Below are 12389 nucleotides of genomic sequence, written 5' to 3'. Positions count from 1 at the left end.
GGGAAAGAAGGGACGGATATGCAAATATTCCTCTTGTTAGTCCATGTTATTTGTTGTTGCGGCAGGTTAATGTTGCATCCTGTTCTTGTGGACTGATTAAAATGACAATTAAAGTTTAAAATCTACATCATGTCATTTTGCAAACAATTTAGGAAAGTCGAAGAATAAGATGAAAAGGCTTTAAATGTTATTTGGTGTCTCACCAGATCATAATGAAATGTGAGGAGATCAAAGAACATGTTTGTGACACGACATGTCCTCCTCAGACTAAAAAATAATATGTTGAGAGAGACCAGATGGGATGAGCTGAAGAGAAAAAACGTGTTTAATAACTGCAACATCAGATTTTTAATCATAATAGATTATGGAAGTTATAAATAATTTGTTTGTGATGCTTTTCAGTTTAATTTAGATTGTGGTTATTAATAGTTTAACATGAATTACTGTTTAGATAAAGTAGAGAATTTAAAGAAAAATTAAAATGACACATTATTTGTTTAAAAAAACAAACACAAGTTAAATCTAACATTGAACAATAGGGCCTTTTCTTGGAGACGTGCATCTTTTAATAGGCTAAAAGTGACCGGGTGAGAAAACCAGGTGACGTCTTTTACTCACCCTGTTCATCAATTAAGAAACCCATAGCTAATTTATCAAAAAAACATAATGTTGTCAAAAAATGTGTGTGTTTGAATTCATTCTTAAAAGGGAGAGACAGATTAAACACATACAGCCATGACTGAAGTCTCTCTCTGAGGAGAAAAAAGTACCTACATCTGGTGCTGGTGAGATCTGAATGCATCTCAAGTCTCAGACTACAGGTATAATATATATATAAAAATATGAGATATTATAACAATAATATTGATTTTTTATAAGTGTTTAAATCTGCAATTTAAATAAACTGTTAAATGACAATAGCCCATCGTAGCCGGTGTAGCAATCCATCTCTAGCTTCACTAAAAAACTAATATATTGTCTGTTAAATATGACTTACATACAGAAAATGTACAAAATAGTATTTATGATTTTACAGTACAGTAATATGTAACTATTCCTTTCAAAATTCCTTTTTTTCAGATTGTTTGTCAGCATCTCAACGTCATGTCATGTAATTTCTGCTGGGAGGTTTAAAAAGTTTATAGTGTTTAAAGACCAAATCAGACAATACTGTGACATTAATTCTTAAAAAAGAGAGACAGAAAAAAAAGCTTGGCTAATTTTATCTTCTAGGGTCTATCGTACCGTCCAGCCTGTGTTAATAACTGCTCCTTACTTTGTTGGTGATAGATTTATGATACATTTATATTTTTTCAATTTAAAATAATACTTGCATATTATTCTAAACCAACCTGCAATGAGCAATACTGTTAAAATACTGCTGAAAGTCACACACGAAGATCTTTAACTCCACAGAAAACTAAAACTGTGGACGAGCAAATGCATATATCACTTTTAAAACATACATAGCTTCATTTTTTTATATTTTGCAGCTCAAATTGAACGCTCATATAACTTCAGTGGTCATTTCACTTAAGACTAAGGCAGTACAAGTCTGTGTAATATAAGTATCGGCATGCTATGAGAGCTGAAACATATACAAAAACTCCCAAATATTTTTAGGGCCTTTTGTTGTACTTAAAAAACACTGAAATATCTTTAGTTTTTAAAACTATCTACATACACATACAGATTTGAAATCAGTTTGTGTGTTTGTTTGCGTTTATGCACATACTTGTGAGAATGTATTTGCATTTAGCTAATTGTGCAATAAATATTTAAGGTGTATTAAGCATAAATATATAACATATGAACCAGAGCAGATCCAATTCATACAGAAAAAAAAATCATGCTGTATTTTCCATAACAAGCAAAACTAATGCAAGTCTTTTCTATAAAAAAAAAACTCTCACATGTTAAACTAAAATAAAGATTATTAAATGACCATGCAATTGTCCTGATGCACACTATAGGCCTCTCGCAAAGGGCTGAGACGGAGAGAATGAACTTACGAAGACAGTGACGTTCTATGATTCGATTTCGAGCCGTTCATTTCTCCCTCCGTTCTTGACACGATGGATGCCTCAAGTTTGGTCCTGCCCTGTGCACAAACACAAGAACACAAAGTTGTACATAAATAACAGTGGGATCGCTTAAATGCGCAGTCTGGGCAGTTTTAACATCTTCTGGAAAATATAAAAGGCATGTCTGGTGATGAACTGAGTTGGAAAAAGTTGGGAACAGTAGATAATGAGGCAAAAAACAAATGAGAGAAAGGAAAGCCTTTGGACACGCAGAGCTCGAGAATACGATTCACACCAGAAAAGCGCTATTAAATGCGTTTAGACAGTACAAAAAGACATATATGTCTAGCCTGTAAACTGTAAAACTTAACAGTAATCGCTGGCTTAATGTAGCCTACTAGTTTAGAAAAGTTTCTTGCACTTTTTTGACCACTCGGAATTCAGCCCCTCGTGCAGAAAACTCGGAAATCTCGTGAAATCGAGTAGAAATGATAGAAACTTTTGGTAGAAGTTAAACGAACAGAAACAAACATGCTGTTTAAGCAAACCTTTTCACGGTGGCGTATAGGAGCTTCCTCCTGATGCTGTTTATACAGTATTATAATATTTGTAACCTTCATTTAATCAGGGATTCTTGCAGTCAAATATGCTATATTTATTTAAGTTTATTAGGCCTCCAAAATCAGCGTTTTTTTCATCTGAACACCTGTAAATCAACCTTCCGTCTCCGCTTGCCTCTTTTGAGTGAGCATCAAGCTAATCACTTTAATAAACTCAAGACGAACACTTACATTATTGCCTTTTACAGTTTAGCTATCAGCAAACAGGATTTTTAGTGTAAGGGTTTTGTAAAGTTTCACTATAACATCGAACTCATTTTCTTTAACTTTTTCAGGCATTTATGCTTGTCAGAAAAAAAAACTATGCTACGTGATATGCAAAATTCCTTAAAGTTAAAGTTTTCTAATATTTCTCAGTTATAATTTATAAGCATATAATCAAAGGCAATGCATCTTTATTATGATGCAATAATGTGTGAGGGAACACATACGCTTGAGAAGAAATTAATGTTAGTCTGACCTGAAGGAATTTAGGGTTGTCGTCACTAAGGGACTTTGGAGCCTTTTCCAAGTACTGTAGCCTATAATGGGGGCATTTTTATTTACACTTCCTCTCGCATATAGGCCAGGGGACAGGTGAGTGTCACCGAAAACGGGAAATGACTTATGAGGTACTTGGGGGACCTGCCTTGAAGATGGTAGTGACACGGGTCACGTCACTTCTCAGTTGCTGAGAATTTCTCAATGGACTGTCTCTGCATGGCATAAAAACTTTATCACCCAATGTGTCTACATGTTATATCTTGGGTGTGCGTAGGTGTGTCATATTTCATCGAGGTGTCATATTTCCAAAATACTGTGTGTGTGTGTGTGTGTGTGTGTGTGTGTGTGTGTGAGAGAGAGAGAGAGAGAGAGAGAGAGAGAGAGAGAGAGAAAGAAGGAATGAGGGTGTCTGTAAAAAGAGGGAGAGAAAAGAAATAAAAGGAAAGAAACCGAGGAGGATGGATGAAACCTCGTTGTCTTTGGGCACCTACGGTGACGTGTTCTCTTACACACACACTCACACTCTCTCACACACACTGGCACTCTGGCTGATATTTTAATTTTAAACCTGTGTAGAACTATAACTGCGTCCGGCAGTGTTATACCGCTTATATGTTATTGCGAACAGGGTGGGGTCATTTCAACATTGTTTGGCTTCTAAGTAAATAGCACACTAACGAGATGCCCCTCTCTCTCTCTTCCCCGAATGGACCACTGTGTTTTCCCACGTGCAAACTGGGAGGCTCGTTGGTGGAACTGTGGTTTTGTTTGGGTGACTTTTTGTAATCGTATTAACGAGAGGAAATATTCTGGCAATGGAGACGCCAGATAACTCTCGACAGGGAGGGATCTTAGACTTTGGGTACGTAAGTGGGAGAGAAGTTCGGCTTTACATTTGAGTCGCAATACAGTGATGACATATTTTTGAAAAAAAAAATAAATTAACAAAGTGTCTGTAAAAAATAAATGCAGTAATAATAATAACAATAATAATGCAAGCATTTAATCCACACCGCGTATGGAGCATCAATCGGTGAATGCGCCTTCCGCAAATGCTTTTTGGGGTAAGGGCTTCCCAGCTAGATACTTATGAACAGCAAGCCCAGACCGCAAAAAGATTCGCGAAAGACAAATCGCAGTCTGAAGTCAGTGACATCCAGGTGGCTTGTGCATGGCTCTGGTTTCCCAATCCCATTGTGTCCAGACCGCGAAGCCCTTTTCCGTGGCTGAACTGTATCCAACTCATTCACATTCTACGAGCATGGGAAGCTTTGAGAGCAGCCAGCATCCAAATGCCTGTATTCTGCGTGCGAGCGCTGTCCGCGGTGCTGAATGCACTCCTTCCCAGTAGTTTATTTACGATGGTTTTTCCAGTCGCTCGTGCCTACCGACGTGCGCTGCGATTATTGCATCTAAACAAAGACACACATATGATAGAGCGACCATTGAGCTCGTTTCTTTTCGCCTCGCCGTTTTGTTGCTACTATGAAATACATCCTCTGGTTCGTGATGCCGGAGAACTGAGCAGATGAAGCGCTCTTGGTGAGGAGAGAGCAGTCTGTAATCTGCTCGCAATAAATAGAGAGCAGCGAGAGATCTTATTGGCGCAAACAAAAATCGTCATCCACCAATCGGTTTCTTGCTCATATAGGGACCCCCCTTTTTGAAAAAAAAAGAGGAAGAAAGAAAGGGGAAACCAAATTGTATCCTAGTTTGCCCAAGTGACCAGAAATGTTCCGTGTAAAACAATAACATTAAATTTTTTTTTATCCTTTTCTATTTTGAAGCCGATTTGGTTCGCCATGTCACGTTTCAAAACGGGTTGCTATGTCTCTCGCACACCATGTCGGGGTGGCGTGCATTCATGTCTGCAAGTGCATCATCATGTATACATTCAAAACAGACATTAGGGTCGTTTTCAAAACGACTAACATTTTGGAGGCGTCGGGTTCTAACGTGCATGTAAAACAAAGCAGCACATCTCCAGCACGACGACAACAACATGACAGGCTTCTGAGGCAATTTCATTGCATGACCACAGAGAGTTCACTGGCTGATACCACTCAGTGAGGACACGGGGGTCTCTAAACTATCAGCAGAACATAACAAATTCTATACATTACAGTTGCATCATCGTCCGCTGGCACAACAAACAAAACAATTGCGCGTTACTATGCGATTGGCATCAGAAGAACGTTACATAAATGTTCTACATCCAACTTAACAACAACAACATTTTGCAAATACATCAATAGCCGTTAATTTCTCACAACTTGAGGGAGACAATTAATAATGGCATGACAACACAGCAAAAGTGAGATCCCTCTGGCATATATTTTGGCCATAAACTCAATCCAGCTGTGGAATGTGACTTCGTTTCACTTACCCGTGAAGTTCTTTTCTTGCATCGACGCGATCATTTGTCAAAATTGTTAAAGAGTGGTTCTTTTTGGAATTATGCAAGAAACTATACGAAGTGGGAGGGTCACGATCTATATCTGGACCCCCCCCCCCCCCACCCAGTCTAAATTCATCCCAAATCAAGATCCCCCCCCCCCCCTCCCTTCCCCTTAATCACTGATATTCTTCTTGCGCCTTCGTGGTGCAAGGGGAGGTTGAGGTGGCTAGGCAAAAGAGATATGGCTTGAGATGTAACAGGTGTAAAAAGAAAAGAAAAAAAAAACAAGCCCAGATGCCATTATAAGGATTTTATTTGGTGGTCGCATCATTTGCGGACGTCTCCAGTCAGTCACGATTCTCCCCCTTCTGTCTGCACCGCACAGCGACTGCATCTCCTGACGCAGCCAACGCGCACATATTACTCACTATAGCAGTCACGACTCGGCTAAAACCGTGTTTCCACTAAATTTACAACGCCAGCTTTGACTTAAGAAGATCTTGCTATGTCTGGGATAGGTGTATAGAGAGCCACAGTGTCTTTGAAAAGGTCAAGGTAATGAGTTTTTTTTTTCTGCAAAGATCCGCGGTCATTCCTGGACTCACTACTCTGGCATGTACGGTTTTAAGTATTTACGCGACCTCGCATATAAATTTTGCTTTTGAATACATGCACAAGACCATTTAAAGCCTCTGAGACATTTCGAAATCTGCTGTCTGCGAACGCTTAAGGCACTTATGCACGCTGCAGGATTGAAATTAGACATTTATTAAGAGATGCTTTAATTAAAACGATCGTGATTGTTTTGCGCAATTGCACAAACGCGTTCGTTTTGGCACAAGACCAGTATTATAGTCCACAGCAATAGAAAACAGTCGATTGCAGTACTGTATAATGAAAATGACGTGGGCGGAAGAGTAATCCATGTGAATCCGCCTATAGCTACACAGTCTCGAGCACATCTGATGGAAGTGTTCAAACAACGCACGCGGGAACATTGAACAACCCCCCCAAAAAACAAAAAACACTTAAGCTGCATTTTGAGAACGTGTGCCCAGTGGCATCCCTTTCACGGGTGATAGCCAAAACAGGGCTGACCATTTAAGGGCGATTTTGGATGCACGGAACCCCTTGACGCCACACCAGGGCTTCCCTCGTCGACTGTTGCTGGTGATTTTCCTTATGGCGCGGCGTCTTCCACCTATATTTATTAGCTTATTTTCCTCTTCACATATTTTGAGAGATATGTCCCCTCACTCTTCTAGTGTTATCGCTTTCCATTCACACTTTCAGCTGTGGCGAAGAGGTAAAAAACGACTCAACAGCGCCGTCAGACAAAGGAGTTTGGATTTGGATTTCACTTATTTACCATTCGCAAGATTCCTGGTCTGAAGAGAGGGTGGTTTATTTCATTTTTAACAAGTGGGTGAAAACAACAAAGCACCTGTTTGAGAAGTGCACACAGTATGCGTGAAACAAATGGATGGTGTTCGGTGGAGGGAATGGCACGTCACTTAATGCATGCAAGAAATCAAATAAACATGTCAACGAACCAAAGAAATAGTCGCGAATGTGTACTTACCAGTGCAGGAAGCCCTGGCTGAAAGCTGGGAAAACACAGACATGAGTATAAAACAATCATACGTGACCAAAAACAACAAGCAAGACGAAAATCAAATACTGCCCTTCATATCTATCCTCAGCAACACTTCCAAGTTTTCTCAGAATCGCAGTCCCTTTTTATACAAGTGATACCCTCTGCCTATTTCTGGACCACGATCAAACACTGATGCTATTTTTAGCGCGCAGTAAGAAAAAAAAACACTCACAAAGACATCGCTCAGGAGCGTTACGTGGAGTGCATGTAATGTACATTAATTTTGCCTCTCCAACTCCATGCAAAGGCTCCGACTCGCTTCCGATGCATCGCTGCAGTAATTTTTTTTTTCTTTCCCCAAACGAACTGCTTCAGTGCCCCTCTCTCTAATGGGCTAAATATTTCTTAAACGTTCGCTTTCTCAGCACAAGTTGTTCCCGCTCTCCTGGTTCCTTTATGTTGCTCACCATCCTCTTTATTATACGCGTCTTACGCGGCGTGTCTCCATGCAACTTTCGCTTGGAAACTCGGGACGGATTCGCTGCTCATAAAGAAAACACACACGCACGCACGCACTCACACACTCAACGACACAGACGGACCCGCGCGCGTAAACAACACAACAATCAGTTGCACTGCGAGCGGAATATGTTTAGTCTTTAGAGCAGTACACAAACGATGATAATTAACGCTTGCAGAATCTCTCTTTTTTGAGGGCTGCGTCAGTTACTAGGCATTGACGTCACGTTTAGGTTCTCCCACTTCACAGTCTATGGCTGCTGATTACAACCGTCCCTGTTGTGCTCGCAGACAGCCTCGCGTTAATTAAAATGGCTCGGGCTAAATAGGTGAAAGACGGACAATGTCCGCGCTGCAAGTGACCACAGCCCCGGTTTCCCAGAGCGAAACCACTCCTTGCAGTCGCCAGGCATCGTGAAAAACTCATTTGGCAATGGATTCCGTGGCAGACGCGCACCACTAGCCTATATTATGCTCTTTAAGCCTGGTAGTTGCTTTGCACATGTTGGGGTTTTGTTTAGGGAGACCATTAAGGGAGAAAAGTTGGGGATGCCTAGATTATATGAAGAGATGTGTCTAATTTTCAGTTTAAAGTCGATGCGATGTTATAAACGACCGTGCAATAGTCACAGAAAGTCTGCGGCCTCCAAAGCTGTCGAATTGCAAAACATAACACTAAAAGAGAACGCGCAGAACACAAAGTACACTAATTTGACCAGTGCGGTAGAAACATACGGGGGGGGGGGGGGGGGGGGGGGGGGGGTTAAGCGTCTTGCCGCATGGTGTCGCCAAACGCCATTCGAGCGCTGCTAAAACTAGTGGCTGTTCACTTAAAACTGATTTGAAAATCTACTTTTAAACAGTATTTTACTTTTTGCTTCTTTATGCATTACATTACTTATAGTGATTATCAAAAACATGGCAAAAGTCACGCAGAGTTGATGTTTTTGGGCGATTGGAGTGTCGCTGTCCATGGTGCTGAAATATGGACTCGACTATCGCATCAAGCTTTACGCAGCGTTTTCCCGACAGGCACCAACTTTAAATACGCTTCATACACGCAAAGGCTGTTTATACTATATTAAAAACATGGAGACACCATTTCATCGCTCTGACAGGTTAGCTACAAGTGTAAGAATGAACAGAATATCCTATTCATAAAAACACGATGTACTGCGGTGTGCAGGGATAATCCTACCTTCGCGACACTCGGGATGCTCCGGAGTGTTTGTCGGACTCCTGCTGCTAAAACTGGAGGATCGTGAATGAGCGGGCGGTGACGAGTTGTGTGGGGGGAACTGGAAATAGGTAAATATTTAGATCAAGGGCGTAAATATAACATTTGTCATCATGTTTCCCTTAAAATACATCAGTGTTCTGCCAGGAGTGCCATAAGTGGCGGCTTTGATCTGACAATGAAGCTGGACGTTTGCACCCTCCGCTAAATCTAAAAATACCTCGATTTCGGTGGGCTTGAGCTCGCTCAGAGCTTCTCCTCATTTAACCCACCTTACCTCAAATTTGACAGGGACAGCAGTCTCGAGTCTGTTTCCAAGAGTTGCTGGTATAAAGTGAAAATCACAAACCTGTAAAATGAGCAAAAATTCATACGTTTTAAAAATATGATTATTTAATATATAACGTATTACATAATTATAATTTATGCTAAAATTAATATATAACATCTAATATATAATTCAATTATATAATTTTTAAATAAAGAGGAAATTTAAAAGAAATAATGAAAAATTAAATATTATATATATATAAATATATTTTAAATAAAATAAAAACCGTTAATATTATTAATGATATAATAAAATATAATGTATAATATATAATTTAATATTGAAAAATAATATATTCTAGTATTCTAATATAATATATTACAACAAAGATATATTAATATAATATTATAGAATTATATATTATAAAATATATATGGTATGGAGGGCCAAATTACTCAAAATGAAATAATTAAATAATTGTTGAAATATATGGAAGAATTGTTAAATACATAATTAAATACATAAATGAATGCATAAATATTTATTTATTCATTCATTCATTTTATGCACGTCCCGACAACCATAACCCTGAAAATGAAATGTGGAGTAAATAAATAAATAAATGAATGTATGCATGAATGAACAAATATTTATGCATTTAATTATGAATTTATCTCTCTCTCTCTCTCTATATATATATATATATATATATATATATATATATGTATTAAATAAAAAGTTAAAGACTGCAATAATGGTAAATGATAATGATATAATACTAATATTATTAATATGATGTAATAAAATATATAATGCATAATATATAATAAAATGTAATATAATTTTATATATATATATATATATATATATAAACGCCACAAGAAAAAAAAAATCTATTTCAAGACTGATGCACACTATCTGAATAGTGATTTGAGCGCTTTGGAAAGCGCCACAAGTGGTAGTATTATAAGTCTTGAGTCTTATAGCTTATAGACCAAACAAAGCATTCACCTCATATGTATGATTTGGGGGTCAAAATGGGTTTCTTGGACCCCTTACATGTGCTAGCCAAGAAACATTCTGGTTTCTCTCAGTGCGTTACACATAATGCCAATAATTGTATTGAATGAATCATATTTACGGATCAATCCTAACATTTGTCAAGCATCAAGTTTTGCATTGCTCAGATGATAAATGTGTTCTTCGTCCATCAGTATCAGACCAGACATGAACGATTCAGTATTTACAGAGTCCAGAATTTTATTTGCTGGGATGGCTGCATGTCATCGATCTTTATTGTTGACAGACACTGACACATAGGCAGTCTTGCCCATAATCTTCCTTCAATTCCCATTAATAACATAATCCAAAATATTTGCTTTGGCTTTCCGTCACACGTTTCTTTTTCCTTTGTTTGATCCTCCCCCCCCCAATCCCTCCCTCCCTATCTCAGTTTTGTTCCACCATGGGGAGAGACGTAGATGTTCTAGGAAACGGACACTGCCCCGGTGGTTTCTATTGGAGAGTTGAGAGGGGAATCAAAATTGATGAGGGTTTGTTTGAATTTCAAGCTCAGATTAAGAATCTCCGCCCTTATAGCCCTTTCTCTCTGTTTATTTTTCCATCTCTCCTGCCTAAATGATGTCAATGGAAGCCGAGCTATAGAGCTATTTATAGAATCTCCCCCTCCCATCAGAATCACATGGTTCAGAGCCGAGGCACAATGACTACCTCAAGAGAAGAGTCTGCATGAATAGAGACAGTGAATATTTATGAACGGGCAAGCTGTCACATGATGTTCCTCCTGCGTAACGTTAAGAAAGTCAGACCGGTTTTCATGTGCACATCCTCACCATATCCATAAAATTTTCTGCCATTTATTCATTAATTACCCCCTTCTGCTAATTTATTTATTCTTTCATTCAAAAGTTAGTTGGGACCGAAACTTCCCGGATGCACCAAATAGCAAATAACTAACTTATGCGAGCGAAAAGCCGAAGGGTCCTGCCTTGTTTGCATCTCTCAGCTGCTGCTGCTTTGCCCACGTCGCATGATCCTTCACGTTTCATCCAGCCCCTTGTCTCCATTCACATACATAGCCTATTACATAACAAGCCTGCGCGAAAGAGAGAAAGGTATTAAAATGTATTTACGGTTAACATAACTTAAACAGCTGACATGTGCAGGGTTAAGCGACACTGATGTGCATCAGTTTGATGGAGGGTTATAAGTTATTGAAGACATGTTGCATGGGCTATTAGTCTATTTATAGCATTGTGTGTAGCCACAACAGCTACACGTGTGGAAACCACTTCTTTTGGGTTCTTAGTTGACATGTTAACACTCACTGGTTGCTATATTTAGTAAGCCTGGCAGTGCTGTTACTATTCCAGGCATTGTACATGAGGGGGCGGATGGTAGTCTTTCATGAAAAAGAAGATAGTGTTCTTTTCTTGCAGTTCTTCAGCCATACTTCTGTCGCGTGTCTGTGCAAGGTGCGACGATTCGACTTCTGCTGCAGAACAACGCTGCGAACAAATGAATGTGTTCAAATTAATGCCATTTAGTTAAATGCATCATGTGTGCTTTATTGGGAACTGAACGGTTTTGGTTACGTTCCGATTCATGAGCGATTCGTTAACTGTTCCATTATTGGTTCTACATTGAAGGAGGAACATCTTGACATAAGAAATGCTATTCTTACCGTGTTTACTCACTTTGGTCAGGCTGTTGCCAAATGATGAGATCATGTCAGATTTCATCAGTACAACTATAACAAATCAGAAATAAATTCAGTGCAGTTCTTGAAAAAGCTGCAGTTGTACAGATTTTTAAGAGGTGGCATAAATAAAAAAAAACTGTATAACCAGTAAATAAAAAACAAACAGTAATTGGTTCTAATCATGCGTTAAATTAAAAATGTAAGCAAATAAAACATATTTATTTATATGCAATACTCTAAATGTTTTTTGTTTAACTATATGAACAACCAGTCTGTTACTATGCCATAAAAACAGTAACAGCTCTTACTGTTTATTCAGTAACTGCTCTGACTGATTCATTAAGTGTTCCCTAAAAAGAACCGTATTAGAGTCATTTGTTTGGGAATTGGACTACACTGGTCATGCTGAATGCTTTTGATTCACTAATAAAAGATTCAGTTTATGAAACTCATTCACTCGGGTATGGGACAACACATGCTGAATGCTTTTAATTTATTAAAAAGAATCGTTCTTTTTG

Source organism: Barbus barbus (genome assembly GCF_936440315.1).
Source record: "Barbus barbus genome assembly, chromosome: 48".
NCBI lineage: Eukaryota > Metazoa > Chordata > Actinopteri > Cypriniformes > Cyprinidae > Barbus > Barbus barbus.
Note: the sequence above shows the minus strand (reverse complement) of the source record.